Below are 17,443 nucleotides of genomic sequence, written 5' to 3' on the forward strand. Positions count from 1 at the left end.
AAAATTAAGCAAGCGAAAAAAATTAACAAACACAAAGTTGTACAAAAAAAAAGAACATTAATGGACTACAGCACACAACATTATGTAGTTGTGATAAGGTGTACTCAACCATAATATTGTCAACACTAAATGCTGCTCTAACCAAAATTACATTATAATCAGAGCAACAATAAACGTGGATGTGTAAGGTAGTCAGGGTATTCTTCCAGAAAACTGCTACTATCCAAGGTGGGAAGGTAACAGATAATACCAAAAACTGGAAAATCAGTAAGTAGCAAAATAACCTTATTGTTTAGAATAACATGGAAAGAAACGCTTAAGAGTTGGAAATGATTGCTGAAGGCATGGGAAGGGGGTGAGATGACTGTTGTTTTTCATAAAAACCCTAGCGGAGCTGACAAGGGCCTGACATTATCTGTGTAGAGGGGTTCTTTCATGTATTAAAAATAAATAGTATAATAATTAATAAATAACACAAGAATAAACCCTGTGTTTATATATACCTACTTTTGTCCACCCCTGTATACATGAAGTTATTCATGTCCATCACATAGTTATCTTGGGGAAAAAGGAGAGAAAAGCCTAAATGTCTACCAAAAAGGAACTAAAGTATATGGCACATCCATGATGTAATGCCATGAGTCATTTAAAAATGCAGATTTGCTTTTGTTAACAAGAACCAGGTGACAAGACAGTGCAACCCCAATTTTGATTACAAATACACATATCCAAGTAACATATACATAGATTATTCACCAAAATATTAACAATACTTACACGTAAAGTTTATAGATAACCTTTTTAAATATTTCCAAAGTGAATACATGTGTTATTAAAGAACTCAAAAGGCAGTTAAAACTGAAAAAGTAACTGTTGATTCTATAACTTAGAAAGGAATTAAAGAGAGAAGCAAAGCTACTTACCATCTTATTTCAGTTTATTACAATGCAAACACTTATTCAAGAGTCCGGAACTTCCATTAAGTAATCTTATGAATAAACAACTCTAAATATAAGACTGGGTTTAGAAGTCAGTGAAGTTATTACTAGTTCCTTTTACCACCATGCATTTACCTTATTTGAACAATGATTCGACTTGCACTGGATCCCAAACAGACACTACCTCAAAGAAACACTGGCAATGCTGCTGGCTTCTCCAATTTACCAAGTCAGGATACAATTCTGGAATGAGAAGAAATAAGCAGTGTTAAAATAGCTCCCTAACCCTTGCAGATTGCAAACTGAAATACAGACCTCTGAAATCTGTAAGTAAAAAATCTACTGCAGCCCTCAGTTTCACTCCAAATGGACACAGGCTTCTCTAAGTATGTCAGCCTGACTGTCCCTGTCTGCTTGTCTCTCACACACGTTTTAACCCATCCAACTTCCTACAGTAAGGATGCAGTATGGAAAGCCAAAACCTTCCTCTTATAACCTGATACTTTCACTGGCAACATTTCAGGTGGCAACATTATGGTTTGCATTATGCAAGACAAATTCACAAACTCCATAATCCAACCTGAAAAATTACTTTGGAAGAATTAGATATTTGAGGTAAAAATTTTTTTACTGAGGTATGCTGAACTAAATTTAATAAATATAGTTCAAGTTAAAGTAACCCCCCATCCTCATCCCTCAAAGTACGCACACACACAAACCCTTCTGATCCAGCTGTTTAAATATTCCCAGACCTACACATTACTAACATGGACACATACAACAACGCTATATAGGGTGTTTATTCAAAACAAGAAAACAAAGTTCCAAGACCAACAAGCTCATGTACGTAGTTAATGTCCTCACTCTTAGCTTATTAAAGCTTTATCATTCCTTCACATTTCTATAAAGTAGGAAGGCACCATAATTCAAATCTAAAGATGCAGACTCACCACTAATCTTTTTTTTTAATTTTCCATTTACTCAGCACTCACTCAGTCAAGGATACCCACCTTGGCTTTTTCTGAAATGGTGGATTACACACAGCTGAACCCTTGCCTATTTGGCCAGAAAAGAAAGGCATGTATTTCCTGAAACTCTGGTCTCTACTGGTACACAGGGAACCCTCAGCCTAGAATACCTCTTCCTGTCTCACCAAACTCATTCCTATGAGGATCTCCTCTCCCAGAAAGCTGTCCCTGGCTTGCCCTGGCTGAGTTAGGTACTGCTTCTCTGTGTTACCCCAGACCTGTATCTCCTTACACTCATCTCATTCTGTGAATGTTGATTTCCCCAACAGTGATATGTGTCTGCTGAGTAAACTGATTACCCAAGCAATAAACTCTTGACCTAAAGGTAACTAGGCAATTAACATTACAAACAGGCATCAAAAACCTACCCTTAAAACTAACAGGGTAAGACTGTTTTATCTAGATAAAATTAACATTCAGACAAACCTTTAACCAAATTAACGATAATGTTGGTCTACAGTTACTTAGTTGACCAAAAGTAAAAACATAGCATTTTCAAAAACTCATTCAAAATACTTTTGCATATATCCTTGCAGGTTATTCCTGGAATTCATCCTACGTTGTTACATCACCCAAATTTCTTTCCCTATTTCTAATCGCTGAGGCACACATTGGTTTGAGGGAAATCCGCATGACTGCTACAGGACAGAGAACTGCTTACTCTACACCTCACGGAATTAAGGAAAGAAATTATTCCAATACATCCATCCTTAAAATTCTAACCAGAGAGAGCGTGCGCACATGTGCATGCGTGCGTGCGCGCGCGCACACACACACACACACACACACCATCTTCCATTCTACTCTCCCATCAGATTTCTTTCCTTAACCCTGTCTTAGATTGTTGGCAAGAATTTTGTCATCCCAACAAGTCTTCGATCTTCCATTGCACCAATGGTGGAGAAGCAAATCTGAGCTTCTGGACCTCAGTTACTCTGCGGATGGAAGGAGACCTCTGAAGCCCTGAGTCATCCCTGCCACCAGTTTCTATGCACCACCACCCCAACTGGCCCTATGTCATCCAGACAGGCAAAGGTATACTTTTCGGCTCCTATCTACTGTTAATGGGGGAGATGCAAAATGGAGTATACATATATTTTCTTTGTTATATAAATCTGAAACTGCTCCAGAGTTAGGCATTTAAGAAAAAAGGCAAATGACTTTGAGTAACATTCCCTGGCTCCTGATCATTTCACAGACATTACTGATACTGCTCAGTTGTTCACTGGAGTAGTCAGTGCTGAGTTTAAGGTGAATGAAGAGTCAGCCTCTACGAATAGTCTGTGTGGAATTACAAGCAAGAACTTTTTTCAAAGAAGTTGAGAGAACACTAACTCCATACAACCTGAACTTGGACTGCTAAAATGTGTCGAAAAGGACTTAGTTGTACAAACTTACAAAGCTTGCAAAAAATGTAAACTACTTAAGGCATATGGTTATTCTGCCCTGGCTGGTGTGGCTCAGTGGACTAAGGGCTGGCCTATGAGTTAAAGGGTCTCTGGTTCAATCCCCAGCCAGGGCACATGCCTGCGAGAGAGACAACCACACGTTGATGCTTTTCTCCCTTTCTCCCTCCCTTCTCTCCTTAAATAAATAAAATCTTTTTTTCCTTTTTACAAAAAAACATACAGTTATTCTCTGTACTATTTTTGTCAGCAGCACTCTCCAAAAAATTTTTGAGCTACTGCAAAATTTTAAGCTGAGCCAGTATTGTCAAGAGAGACCTTTATTAGCTCTCAATTCACTTGTGTAGACTTAACTATTATCAGTTCTGTAAACTTTTATCAGAAATAGAAAGAGAATCCTGACCTGCCCTACCAAAGAGCAGTTCAATGGCTGGCTTAGCAGAGGTAAAATTTTATTTATTTTTTTAAACAAAAAGCCCAGGGCTGAACCTGGAAACTTTCTGAACAAGAACCACCCTTAAACACTATTACCGAATACTGAACGGTTTTGGAAATTAGCTTTTACTGCAGAGTTGATAACATTTGTAAATAAGTTCTACTGAAAATTACAGATCGAGTGGGGAAGTTGGGGTGATGGTGGAGAGGGTATGGCAGGATATATAGTAATAAAAATAAAATAAAATAAACATACATCAAAAAAGAGGAAACTCCAAGGCAAAATAAAATAGCACTTCTTTGGGAGACATACTGCAACAAATTAATTTGAATGCTGTTTAAACACTGCTTAAATCACAAGTAATGTCAGGATACTTTATTCACTCCCGTGCTAGCAAATGTTAAAACAAGCAATGAGATCTCCATCCCCACACAAATTTTAAGCCAACATATTTTTAGTTCCAACAGTTCCAGCATATTTCCAACCTCAATACGAGTACAAAGGAAATCTCCATATTGCAAAATCCATCTGACTGTGTAACCATGGACCTTCCATCTAATCTTCACCTGGAGATGACTAATCCGCAGGGTAGTGACATACTAAAGGCAAATGTCAAGAGACTTGAACAGAATTCTATAAGTACCTTCCAAGTGATGAATATACTCAATTAAAATCATACACTCATGAATTAGTATTAGTTTTTGGCAGTACCTCTCTTTGTGAAAAGATATTTTCAAGATGACAGATTAATGTCACTATATAGTTCAACATTCATAGGTGAGTATTTGCCATCGATTTTGATAGGTTAACTGTGAACCCAAGTCAAATTTTATCCCCCAAAGAATTCCTTTCTACTAACAGATCTGTATTACAAAAATTGCATTCAATTATTGTTTTTAATTATGCCGATAAGAAAAGTTTTCTGATATGTACCTACATAATAGCCTCAGTTTTGCCTCTTTCCGCCCAAAGCCTAGCTTTGCCTAGACCTTTACGAAAGAAAGTTTGCCGACTCTGGTTCTACATCATTTCACTACAGAGGCATTTAGTGCACACGGCCAAACAGGGATAAAGAGCAGTATTTCGCAAAACTGTAAGTCACAAATAACAGACTATCATTTTTTTAATACTTACATCCAGCAACTCACAGTGAGACAAATAAAATTAGTAATCAATCATTCCAAAGCCATTTATAAACCCCTGGCCCAATAAATAAGAGTGCATGTTCTCAAGTCGGACTGCCTAGGTTTGCTCCCCACCTCCACCATGGGTTACTTAATTAAATCTATCTTTGTTTTCTCATAGGTAAAGCTGGTTCCTACTACCTAGGATTGCCTTCAAAACTGAATTAATACGTATGTAATGTTCTTAAATCAGTGCTTAGCACGTATTAAGTACTTAATAAATAAACATTATTATATTATTCATCATGTCAAGGCCAAAATGACAGTGAAAAGAAAAGGACTTCAACCACCTAGTATGGGCAGTCATACGGTCATTTAACAATCACTTTCTCTTTCAAGAATTCAGAATTTGGCTTTACGGCAGATTCAGAATAAAAGTTGTTTATTACATCTTCAAAAGCCTCTTTAAGAAGCAGTGCACTCTGGCAACAACCCCAAGCCTGTACTTGATTCCAGGCTGATCGAGTATGCCTCCTAAATGACACCATCATTTGTGCCCCAGGTTCTCAACTTACATGAGAGGGATCAACATGCCATCTGTACATGATAGTCTCTACTTAGACTGATGACTTTTAAAATCATGTCTGCATGCATGAGGTGCCTGGGAACAAAATAACATTTCATCTGAGGAGTCCTATTCATCCACAGGATAAGATGGTCTTACCTGAAACCGTAACAGATACTTTCTCTCACTTTTCATTTTATCCATTACAAAATTTGTATAAGCTACCAGTTTCCCTACAACATAAGCCTCTCTTTCCTTGAAAACTAACAGTCCTACAATATCACTAATACTGGTAGTAAGTACCAGATCAAATTCCTGTTTGTATTCCCAGCATCTAGGCACATGTTTGGGTTTTTTCTGTTTATTTTTTTAAAATATTTTTAAAGCCCTGGCTGGTGTAGCTCAGTAGATTTGAGTGCGGGTCTGCGAACCAGACAATCGCGGTTTGATTCCCAGTCAGGGCACATGCCAGGGTTGCAGGCAGGTTCCCTGCAGGCCAGTTCCCAGCAGGGGACACACAAAAGGCAACCATACATTGATGTTTCTCTCCCTCTCTCCTTCCCTTCCCCTCTAAAGATAAATAAATAAAATCTTTAAAAAATAAAAATAAAAATATTTAAAAACAATTTTTTTTTTATTTTTTAGAGAGGGGAAAGGGAGAGAAAGAGACACATCAATGTATGGTTGCCTCTAGCACACCCCCGGGGACCTGACAGCAACCCAGGCACGTGCCCTAGACTGGGAATCAAACTGGCGACCCTTTGATTCACAGGTCAGCAGCACTCAACCACTGAGCCACACCAGCCAGGGCTGTTTGTTGAATGACAAGTATTAACTATATCGTTTCTTTTTACTGTGGAAAAATACATTGAGAAACAAGTATGAAAGACACAGAGATGAGGACTGGGGGGGGAGAATGGGAGGGAGGGGGGAGACCGGGCGGGCAGGTGGGATGGGAGAAATAGATAAAAAAAAAATGTACTTGAAAAGTAACTAAATAAAATTTAATATTAAAAAAAAAAGAAAGAAAAATACATAACACAAGTTTAAAATCACTTTTAAGTGCACAGTTCAGTGACACTAAGTACATTTACACTTACACAACTATCACCACCATCTATCTCCAGAACTTTTTCATGTTCCCAAATTGAAACTGGGACCCATGAAACAGTGACATCCCTGCAACCACCATGCTGTGAGTACCCTAGGTACCTCATGTAAGCAAAATCATACATTTGTCCTTCTACGTCTAGCTTATGTCACCTAATGTAATGATGTCAAGATTCCTGTTGTTGCACACGTGGTTTTAAAAAAGGGAAAAATGCATACAGAATCAGAGAACTTGTGATATTAACATAAACTTTTACTTGAACGGAAATGTTCTTTTAACCTAGTTTTTTCTCTTTTTAGTAATACACAGAAAAATTCAAACTGGACAAGAGTATATATAATAAAAAAGGTCTCCCTCTTGATTTCTGCTCCCTCTCTCCCTAATCTCCAGTCCCTCTCCTTGGTTTAATGTTTTGTTTTGAAACATAACTGCTAACCACTTGTCTGCCTTTGAGAATGACCCCTTAGTAAGATACTCAGTTGGCCTATCAGGACTGGCTATTCCTCTTCTAAAAACACTAACATAAAGATCTAAAACAATGTACGTTTAAAAAGTTTAAGCACTTTTACAAATGTTTCATTAAGTTAACATTGACTGAGTGCACCCTATGAATAATGTCTTTGCTAGGCAGCATGTTAAGGCAAGAAGCATGTTACAACCTCTGGAGTCCCATAAAAAACTAATTTAAGCCCTGGTTGGTATAGCTCAGTGGACTGAGTGAGGGCTGTGAACCAATGGGTGGCCAGTTTGATTCCCAGACAGGGCACATGCCTGGGTTGTGAGCCAGGTCCCCACTAGGAGGTGGGTAGGAGGCAACCACAAATTGGCATTTCTCTCCCTCTTTCTCCTTTTCTTCCCATCTGTTTAAAAAAGGAATTGAAAACATTTTTGACTCTCCTCTGGCCAGGTGCTTACTTGATTGGACCATCATCCCACACACCAAAAAGTTAAAGGTTTGATCCTTGATCAGGGAACATACCTAGGTGTAGGTTCAATCACTGGTCATGGTACAGGCACATACAGGAAGCAACCAATAGATGTCTGTCTCTCTCTCTGCCCCACCCTTCCTCAAACCAATAAACATGCCCTCAGGTGAGAACTTAAAAAATAAATCCTTCTCTGTGAAATAAGTGGAGAAAAAAGCAATTACTATGAGGCCCCATGTATGAGAGACAGAAGTGATGCTAACAAAACCATGAAAAAGCAAACTAGACCAGCATTGTCCAACAGAACTTGGAGATACAGTAAATGTTCTTATGGTAGCCACCAGTCATGTGTTCCTATTGGCGTGTATGAAAACTATTAAAATTATATTGAATTTCAATTAAATTTAACTAGCCACATGTGGCTAGTGAATTAGCCTGCGCAGATCTAGACCAGGTACTCAAGGTAACTTTTTCTCCCCTCCAAAAAATCTCAAGCTCAGTACATACTTAATAAACACTGACAGGAGGAAATGGAGTCACAAAGATTTCTGAACCAAACAAAACCATCAGTTCTGGGCATTTTTTTTTACTCACTGCTATTATGACTCTTCGTAATACTTCTCTTTTCTACCTAGCATTCTACTGCATAAAGTGGTACTATAATATACGCAGTTCCCTAGAGTTTTGTACATTTAGGGTTCTTTCCATTTATCACTTAACAAAAATAACTGTAATAATCATTCTAAAAGATATATACTGTTGTTCTCCAGAGAGTCCGCAGAAGTTCACATTGCTCCCAACAGAATTGAGAATGCCCATTTCTCCACATCGTGGCCAGCAATAACTGTCATGTTTTTTAAAATCATGATGGAGATCTGAGGGAGAAAATGCTACCTCCTTGTTGCTTTACTCTGTACCTCTCTAGTTCTCATTTCAACAGAATATATTTTAAGATAATCTAATTTTTAAAGTGGTTAGCCAACTGTTCCAGAATTGTTTATGGAACAATTAAGCCACCCTTCCCTCACAATCTTGAAATACTTTTATCACATACTCTGTGCTTTCCACCTGCTATCAAATTGAGGGTTTGGGTGTTTTACATTATCCTTTCAGACAATGTCACATGACTACTTCCCATTTCCAAATAGTTAACAAGCAGCCCATCTACCCTATATAATAATAAAATTAGTTTGTTGAATCCCTACTATGTGCCTTGACACTGAGCTATTCATCTAACCATCACAATAACCCTATTGAAGGTAAACAGTGACTTCTCTCTCCATTTGAAATTGAACAGATACTCCAAAAGATTGAGCAACTTGCACCACAGTTCCAATTTTTAAAAAAGGCTTTTGAGAGGAAGCAGACTTCCATTTCTCATCATACTCATCTGAGAAAATCAAGACCTCTAGGTACCACAGATCACATACCTCCATAAACACACCCTACTAACTGAAACTGCAGCTGCAAATATTTTGCTGAAAATGGAACAAAGAGTACTCCCTACCTGGAAGAGAAAATATTTCCTATCAATTTACTTTCATCATGTTTCCTCCAACACTATGCAGCCTCCACAGTTAAAATGGAATACAGTAACCAACAATCGATTAAATATTATTTTCTTCCTCATTCTGTACTGTCATTGAACAAGGCGCTACATTCAAGGCCACTTTAATCCTCCCTGGTTGGTTGAATAGTGAAACAATTTATACATGCTGAAGGTAAAATGCCCAGCAAAAATAAGCATGAAACAGAAATAAAGGAAGAGAACAGACAAGCTAAGTTCTTCGCTAGGAAAAAAAGACAAAGCATTCTCCATCAACCCAATAACCAACACATCACCTTCTAAATGTTTCGGGAAAATAAGAAGACTATCACAAACAATGCAACTAAGTTCTTCTGAAGCAAGGCATTAAGTATTAAGCTTTCAGCCCTGGCTGGTGTGGCTTAGTAGCTTGAGCACCTGGCCCGCTAACCAAAAGGTCGCTGGTTTGATTGCCATTTGGGGCACATACCTGGGTTGCAGGCCAGGCCCCCAGTAGGGGGTACACGAGAGGCAACCACACACTGATGTTTCTCTACCTTTCACCTTCCCTTCCCCTCTAAAAATAAATAAGTAAAATCTTTTTACAAAATAAATAAATAAATAAGTAAAATATCAGTGCAGAACTGCTCTACAATGAGCCCTACCAACTCAGCCTCTTTCCTTCAATAGCCCCTAGGGCACCTCTTCACTCCAACGGAACAGTTTAAAATCTCTTGTCCAATCTATACTTTGCTAAAGTGACTGAAAACTCAAGAAAAACAATCATTATCACAACCTACTTATTGAGTTAACTTCAGCTTTATAGCATAGACTTTAGAGGATGGGTTTTGAACACAAAATTTTTAAAAGCACCTTTATAATTCACTAGCAATATACAATAAATATTTACACTTTAAAAATACATATTGGTGAGTTCTGACAAAATAGTGTGTAAACCCAACCCCAACAAAATAGAGAATGTTTCCATCAATCCGGGAAGTACCCTCTTGCCCTGCTGTAATCTCTTCACCCACCACCAAATTTTCAACTGGTAGAACGTAACCTCAGGAAACCGGGACTTAATAGTGGGAGCACTCTGAAACTACCGCCCAGCCAGCCACTCATTCACTCCTGTATTAATTTATCCTTTCAGGATTTACTAAGCCTCTTCTGTGTGACAGAGAGAGATCACCCTAGGTATGGGGATTCAGCAGAAAATTAAACAAATCCCCTCTTTACTCTCTAAAATAGTTGAAGACACAATAAATTAAATAATATAGCATCCCATAGTAACATCACAGGGTAGGGTGGTTACCGGTTGATGAAAGAGGCACTATTACAGAAAGGGTAGTCAAGGACGGCCTCTCTCGAACCCTTCCCTATGTGCTACGTGCCTAACGAAGGGACATCAGAACTGCTGAAGCCAGAACTGCGATACAGCACCTCTGTGCCGGCTAAGCATAAAGAACTTCAGAGCAAACAAAACAAGGATCAGAAGAATCACTTTGTTATATCTAGAACAAGGATTTCTTACATTAAAAATTCTACCCAATTCGTTTTTTCTTTTGGACAATCTCACTCTGACATCTGACCAAAGTCCTCTATCTCCTTCATTTTTACAGTTTTTTTCCTAACAGCCCACAGTTCGGCAGCCAAAGGCATTAGAGTAAGGACTCCAGGACACGTCCTTTGAATACACTGGGACCGTCGTCTGGGGAAGCCCTGAAGTAATGTGAGAGCCCTGGGATGACGAGATCTCTCCGGTAATTGTAGAAAGCAACCTCACCTCTGTGATTTCCTCTATCAATCCTTTATTTACACTGTTTTAATTAAAATAAAGAAAAATGAAATTGAGTTATTAACTCCTCAAAAAACACACAGAATTACTGAAGAAAAGCAATGGACTTCACAGAGGCACATCACACAAACAAACAAACAAGCCCTGGCTGGTGTGGCTCAGCTGGCTGGAACACCACCCTGTAATCTGAAAGATGCAGATTCCATTCCCAGTCAGGGCACATGCCTCCGCTGCCGGCTCAGTCCCACAAGGTTGGGAGAGTACATGTCCTGGGTAAAGATAAAACAAAAAACAGCAGCAGCAAAAAACCACCTGGTCTTTATGCCTCAGGACGGAACCAAAAGTCTTCTAATTAGACATTCAGCAACTTCTCTTTGCTTGGCCTTCCATCTTCTGAAACACGCCAAGCTATGCAGTTACAACATTCCAGATGCTAAAAAGCAAATCAGGCAGAACAAAAATGAGGACACTGCACATATGTCAGCTAAAGGCATGGGCAAGGATCAGATAATGCCTTCACACTTTCTAAAAGTTCTTGGGTTTCTTCAGTTTAAAAACAAAATAACTCACTATTTTGAGTTCTCCCCCGTTTCACCTACTGAAGTTAACTAAAATTCCCTTTTTTTTCTTTTTAAAGAAAAAACAAAGGAAAAAAATAAGGCACCAAAACAAAAAAAGGTTTAATGGTGATATATTATTAAGATAGCAGCATGACTTTAAGTGGGTGCATTAGCAGCCTATATCATATATCTAGAACAGGGACAGCAAAGATGCCTCAAGTAATATAAAGATGTAAAATGATAAGCATCAGCTAACATTTTGTTCTATGTCAGGGATACATGTCAGGCTGTGGTGAAGTCTGTGACAAACCTGAGACCATGCCCCCGATAAAAGATGGCTGCTGCAAAGCTAAAAGAGGGCCATAACTGCCAAATCTGACTTTTTTAAAAATTGATTTTAAAGACAGAAAGGAAGGAACAGCCCTGGCTGCTGTGGCTCAGTGGACTGAGTGCCAGCCTGCAAAACTAAAGGGTCACCAAAGGGTAGCCAAAGGGTCGCCTTTAATTCCCAGTCAAGGCACATGCCTGGGATGTAGGCCAGGTCCCCAGCAGGGGGCACGCAAGAGGCAACCACATATTGATGTTTCTCTCCCTTTCTCCTTCCCTTCCCCTTTCTCTAAAAATAAGTTCAATAAAATCTTTTTTAAAAAAGGGATGGATGGAAGGAAAAAATAAAAAACATAGATTTGTTGTTCCACTCATTCATGCATTCATAGGCTGCCTCTGTATGTGCCCTGGTTAGGGACTGAACCACAACCTTGGCACAGGGTGGAGGAGGGGCGGGCAACACTCCAATCAACTCAGCTAGGGATAGATCTGATTTTTCAAAAGCAGCCTAAATCCAAATTTTTACATGAAATCTCCCTGTTTTTTAATGCTGACAACTAATTCAAATTTTCAGCACTGTGTGGGCCAAACAAAACACATCTGCAGACTGAACTCCGTCCACAAGCTTTCAGTTTTCAACCTCGGCTATAAAAATTATACCTGGTTCTCTCAGTGGCAGAGCTCTAACTTTGGGGTAGAAAGCACACCCTATGCTTCCAATAATAACACACTATCATCTAAAAATATACAAAAGCCCTGACTAGTGTGGCTCAGTGGCTTGGGCATCCCCTCCTCCACAAACAAAAAGCCCCCCCGCTCGATTCCAAATCAGGGCACAAGCCTGGGTTGTTGGTGGGGTCCCCAGCTGGAGGGCATACAAGAGGCAACTGATCAACATTTGTCTCCCTCTTTCGCCTTCCTTTCCCCTCTCTGTAAAAATAAGTAAAAATCTTTAAAAAGGAAAATAAAAGTACATGAAAAATATATGAATATAAACCTGAAATCCCTCATGTTGAGGGAAAGAAGAAATTATCTTACTCTTCACACACTAAGTGTTCAGCTTCCTCATTATGTGCACCAGCCTATACTTCCAGACGAAAACAAACTAAAAGATGATTTCTATGGCACAGCACTTAATCTAGATTTAGTTCCCTTGAAGAAAAAGAGTTCCCTTGAAAGCAAAGAAAGACAAAACTTTTAGAAAGGGTACCCATGATTTTAATCTCCTGGTGAGCCGGGGGCAACTGTTTTTTTCTGGGTTATAGCCCTACATTGGATAGACTAGAGCAGCGGTTCTCGACAATCTGACTAATGAATATGATGGAAGGTAACAACCCTTCTTTTGAGAAAATGAACTCCCTCACAAAATTTTACAGAGTTCACAGGCTCCCTGCAGCCCAAGGACCACAGATGAAGAACATCCTGTTCTAGCTCTGGCTGGTGTAGCTCAGTGGATTGAGCTCAGGCCTGCGAACCAGACAACTGCGGTTCGATTCCCCAGTCAGGGCACATGCCTGGGTTACAGACAGGTTCCCTGCAGGCCAGTTCCCAGCAGGGGATGCACAAGGGGCAACCATACATTGATGTTTCTCTCCCTTTCTCCTTCCCCACTAAAGATAAATTTAAAAAAAAAAAAAAAAAGAACAGCCTGTTCTAGAGAATATTAAACCCACGTAATCAAAGCCTTGGTCTCCTCCAATGGATTCATCCCTACTCTACTAATCTACCTCAGGCAATTAGATCTCCGGCCTGGACCAGCACAATGGCCCCCTAAATGATAACCCCCACCATGCATTTCCCACACCTAAAAGTGCCTGTAACACACAAATTAGACAGCAACCCCTCCCACCCTTTCCAAAGGCTTCAATGGCTTCCCTCTCCCTCTCATCATCAGCCACTCTATTTACTATGTGTCAGGCACACTTGGCCTCTTTTCAGTTCAGAAAGCTCAATTCTTCTCAAGTTTGGGTACATGTTCCCTCCACCAGGAACATTCTCTTCATGACACCCTACAAAACTAAAACTGTCTCTTGACCGCTGATAAAAAGAACTCTGACCACCCTTAGGTCGCTCCTTTTTTGACTACTGGAGTCCCCTGCTTGATACTTCCACATCACTTTTCTCAACTTGTAACTTACTTGCTTATTGCTGTGTCTTCTCCCACTACACTGGAAATTCTCAAAAGGCAAATTCTCATCTGTCTCACACCCCTGTGTACTTCCAGAGTCTAGCACAGGAGCCAGTAGATAGTAGGTTCTCAGGCATTATTTGTTTAATCTATCAATCAGTCCAATACTGAATTAATCTTGGATGTTTACAGAATGAATGTGTGAAGCAACCCATAAAACTCTAGTATTTGAGAGAAGAGCATTAACTACACTTCTTTCAATTAACCACACTTCCATAGACATCACTAGGCCCAAGAGAAACAGACTAGCACCCTAAGATTTGTAATGGTTTAAACCATTCATTATAGCCCTGGTCAGGTGGCTCAATTGATTAGAACATGGTCCCAATACACCAAGGTTGTAGGATTTATCCCTGGTCAGGGCACCTACAAGAAGCACCTAATCAATGTTTCTCTCTCTCTCTGCCCCCTCCTTCTCTCTAAAATCAATTTTTAAAAAAACCCACCAATTCTAAAAAATAAATCTATGTTAAGAGCTTTTATTTACATATTTTTACAGAAAAAAGAGAGGGAGAAAGAGCGAGAGAAACATCAATGTGTGGTTGCCTCTTGCGCACTTCCTACTGAGGACCTGGCCTGTACCCCATGCATGTGCCCTGACTGCAAATCAAACCAGAGACCCTTCAGTTCGCAGGCTAGTGCTCAATCCCCTGAGCCACACCAGCCAGGATAATCTTTATGCTCTCTCAGTCAACCTCACCTCTCCCCATCTCAGTGCTAATCTTGGAAATAGTCCAAGCTTTCTCCTTCCAATTCCTTGATACAAAACAGGACACTCCTTTTGCAATCCATAACTTCACCACTGAAACAAAATTCAAAAAATATCTGTACTTGATGTTAAATGTGCTAAAGAACTGCTGGTTTTATTATTGACACCGTCATCACCGCTAAAATTGGACTGTACCTAGTCCGCACACTAAAAACAACTGTCTCCAAAACTGAAGAGCTTTCACTCATGTGAAAGGTTTAATGATTTTTTATTTATTTTTTATTTTTAAAATATTTTATTTATTTATCTTTAGAGGGGAAGGGAAGGAGAGAGGGAGAGAAGCATCAATGTATGGTTGCCTTTCATGCATCCCCTGCTGGGAACTGGCCTGCAGGGAACTGGTGTGCAACCCAGGCATGTGCCCTGACTGGGAATCGAACCTCGATTGTCTGGTTCGCAGGCCCGCACTCAATCCACTGAGCTACACCAGCCAGGGCTTAATGATTTTTTAAAAACAACAACAACAAAAAATGGCCCTGGGTCCTGTAGCTCAGTGGATTAAGTGCAGGCTGAGAACCAAAGGGACTCCGGTTCAATTCCTAGTCAGGGCACACGCCTGGGGTGCCAGCCAGGTCCCCAGTAGGGGGCGTGCGAGAGACAACCACACATAGATGTTTTTCTCCCTCCCTTTCCCCTTCCCCTAAAAATAAATAAAATCTTTTTTAAAAAATGGAACTGTGCCCTGGCTGGTGTAGCTCAGTGGATTGAGCACCAGCCTGTGAAGCAGAGGGTCGGTGGTTCGATTCCCAATCAGGGCACATGCCTGGGTTGAGGGCTGGGTCCCCAGTAGGGGACACATGAGAGGCAACCACACATTGATGTTTCTCTCCCACTTTCTCCTTATCTTCCCCTCTAAAAGTAAATAAACAAATATTTTTTTAACGGAACTGTACTGGACATAAAGGTTTTTTTAACGGTTTCTTAAAAAATTCCAACTCACCTCTTCTATAAAATACAATCAAGCCTAAATAGCTGCATAAAAATTTGTTTTTCACATTGCTAAAGTGTGTACACTAGTCCACAAAACACATTTCCTAGTTAAACAAATTTGTGGAATTTGCTTCACAAGTTCTTCATGGAAGCAGCTGTTTTAGGGTCTTTAACAGACTTCTATATAACTGTACACACAGAAGGTTGTCTAGATACAAGGACAGGCTACAACAGTATTTTCAGGGGAAAAAATGGAGGGCCATCTGGCATGAGACATGTCTTTCTGGTCTGGACCAGAAATCCTAGAAATCCTACACACGACGGTGATAATAGTAAGTGTTTAATACCTGTCAGGTAATGAGCTGAGTGGCTTTCAATTTAATTTAATTTAATCCTTATCACAATCCTACAACATGGCCACTGTTTCTTACTCAGTACTCTGGAGATAAGGAAACTGAGGCACCTACAACTGAGGGCCCCTGACCTAAATTCAAAGCTAGCAGGGCCAAACTTTGAAACCAGACAGGTTGGATCCAGGACCCTTCGATTACGCTGTCCCCAGAAGCTTCACTGGTCTCTCAGGCCAGGTTCTACCATACTCTCAGAATTTTTTCCTACCCGACTAACAGTCATCCCGTAAACGCTGTACTACCACTGAAGGCTTCCACCTTCGGAGCGCCAGCACTACTAGCCAGCTTCTGCCGCCATATTCCTCCCCTAAGATTTAGAAAAGCAAATAGAACAGCTGGTAAAAGTTAGTTAGGTCCTAAGGAAGGCAAAGAAAATTGCCTCGTATAAACAGAACACCCGCCGATTATCACTGGAATGCAAGTCGGCCTCCCTCCAGTCCAAGAGTCTGAAATAAAAGTGGGCGCACCAATGTTCCCGTGGCAGAGAAATCTGGACCGTGCCTCCTCTGGCCACACGGCAAAAAGAACGGAAGAGGTGCTAACATTTACTAAGTGCCAGCCACATGCGCCCTAAGGAAAGACAGAGGCAGGCCAATGAGGGCTATGTCGTGGGGGAAAGGACACTCAAGAGTTCCGGGGAAAGGGGAAATCCAAACAATTGGTTTCAAACTAAAGAGGGAGACGGAGAACGTGGAGGCCAGACCCCGACAGCTTGCAAGAAGGAGAAGGCAGGGTAGAAGGAGCACGTAGAAAAGGCGGCCCCGAGCCTCAGGAACTAGGCCGGGGCGAGGGGAAGCCCAGTAGGGCGGGGAGGGGGAGGAGCCGGAGGGAGCGGGGCCCGCTTAGAAAAGGCCCGAGGTAGGCACCGAGGAGCGGCTCCGCGCCAAGCGGGCCTGGGGACCCAGACCCAGTCGCCATGGTGAAAAGATAAAAGACGAAGTGACTGGAGCCGGCCCAACCGCCCTAGTTCCCAAGAGAAGCCCTCACTCACCTAGGCCCACCACAGAGATCGCGGCCACAGCCTCGCAACGGCACAACCGGCCCAAAACTCACCCCCGCCCGACAGCGCGCCCCGCGTCCCCGCTCTCCCACGGCGGCAGCGTCGCCTCGCTTTCTCCTGGGAAATGTAGTCGTAGAGCCTTCTTTCCTTGCAACTTGACGGTGTACTAAACTACGTTTCCCACAAGGCAAAGCAAGCGTTGAGCCCGTCGTTTTGCGTCACGCGCCAGGTTGTCGGCAGTCACGTGGGTTGTTCCATTCCATCCCCTCCCCCCGCTCGGGTGGCCGGGGAAAGAAGGAGGGGGTTGGAGACGAGGGGCGGAGGCGTTGCTGACGCCACTGCCCCCACCATTTTGGAGCCATCCTGGAGGTTGGGACCTGGTTGGAGGGAGGGCCTGAGTCC

The 17,443-nt window shown here is 41.1% G+C and overlaps 1 protein-coding gene across 3 annotated transcripts in view; it reads right to left on the bottom strand.

The window, feature by feature from the left end:
- Positions 1 to 17,140, bottom strand: part of THRAP3 (thyroid hormone receptor associated protein 3) — a 61,718-nt gene extending 44,578 nt beyond the window's left edge. For 2 of the 3 annotated variants that reach the window (XM_037149832.2, XM_037149834.2), the window contains exons 1-2: positions 17,033 to 17,140; positions 1,074 to 1,181 (exon numbers count right to left, since the gene is read on the bottom strand). The gene's annotated coding sequence lies outside the window, so the exon portion shown is untranslated. Of the gene's footprint in view, positions 1 to 1,073; positions 1,182 to 11,169; positions 11,291 to 17,032 lie in introns of all 3 variants that reach the window. The other variant, XM_037149833.2, reaches the window with a different exon arrangement.
- Positions 17,141 to 17,443: the final 303 nt, after the last annotated feature.

Source organism: Artibeus jamaicensis, unplaced genomic scaffold (assembly GCF_021234435.1).
Source record: "Artibeus jamaicensis isolate MK-2021 breed Jamaican fruit bat unplaced genomic scaffold, CSHL_Jam_final scaffold_847, whole genome shotgun sequence".
NCBI classification, from domain to species: domain Eukaryota; kingdom Metazoa; phylum Chordata; class Mammalia; order Chiroptera; family Phyllostomidae; genus Artibeus; species Artibeus jamaicensis.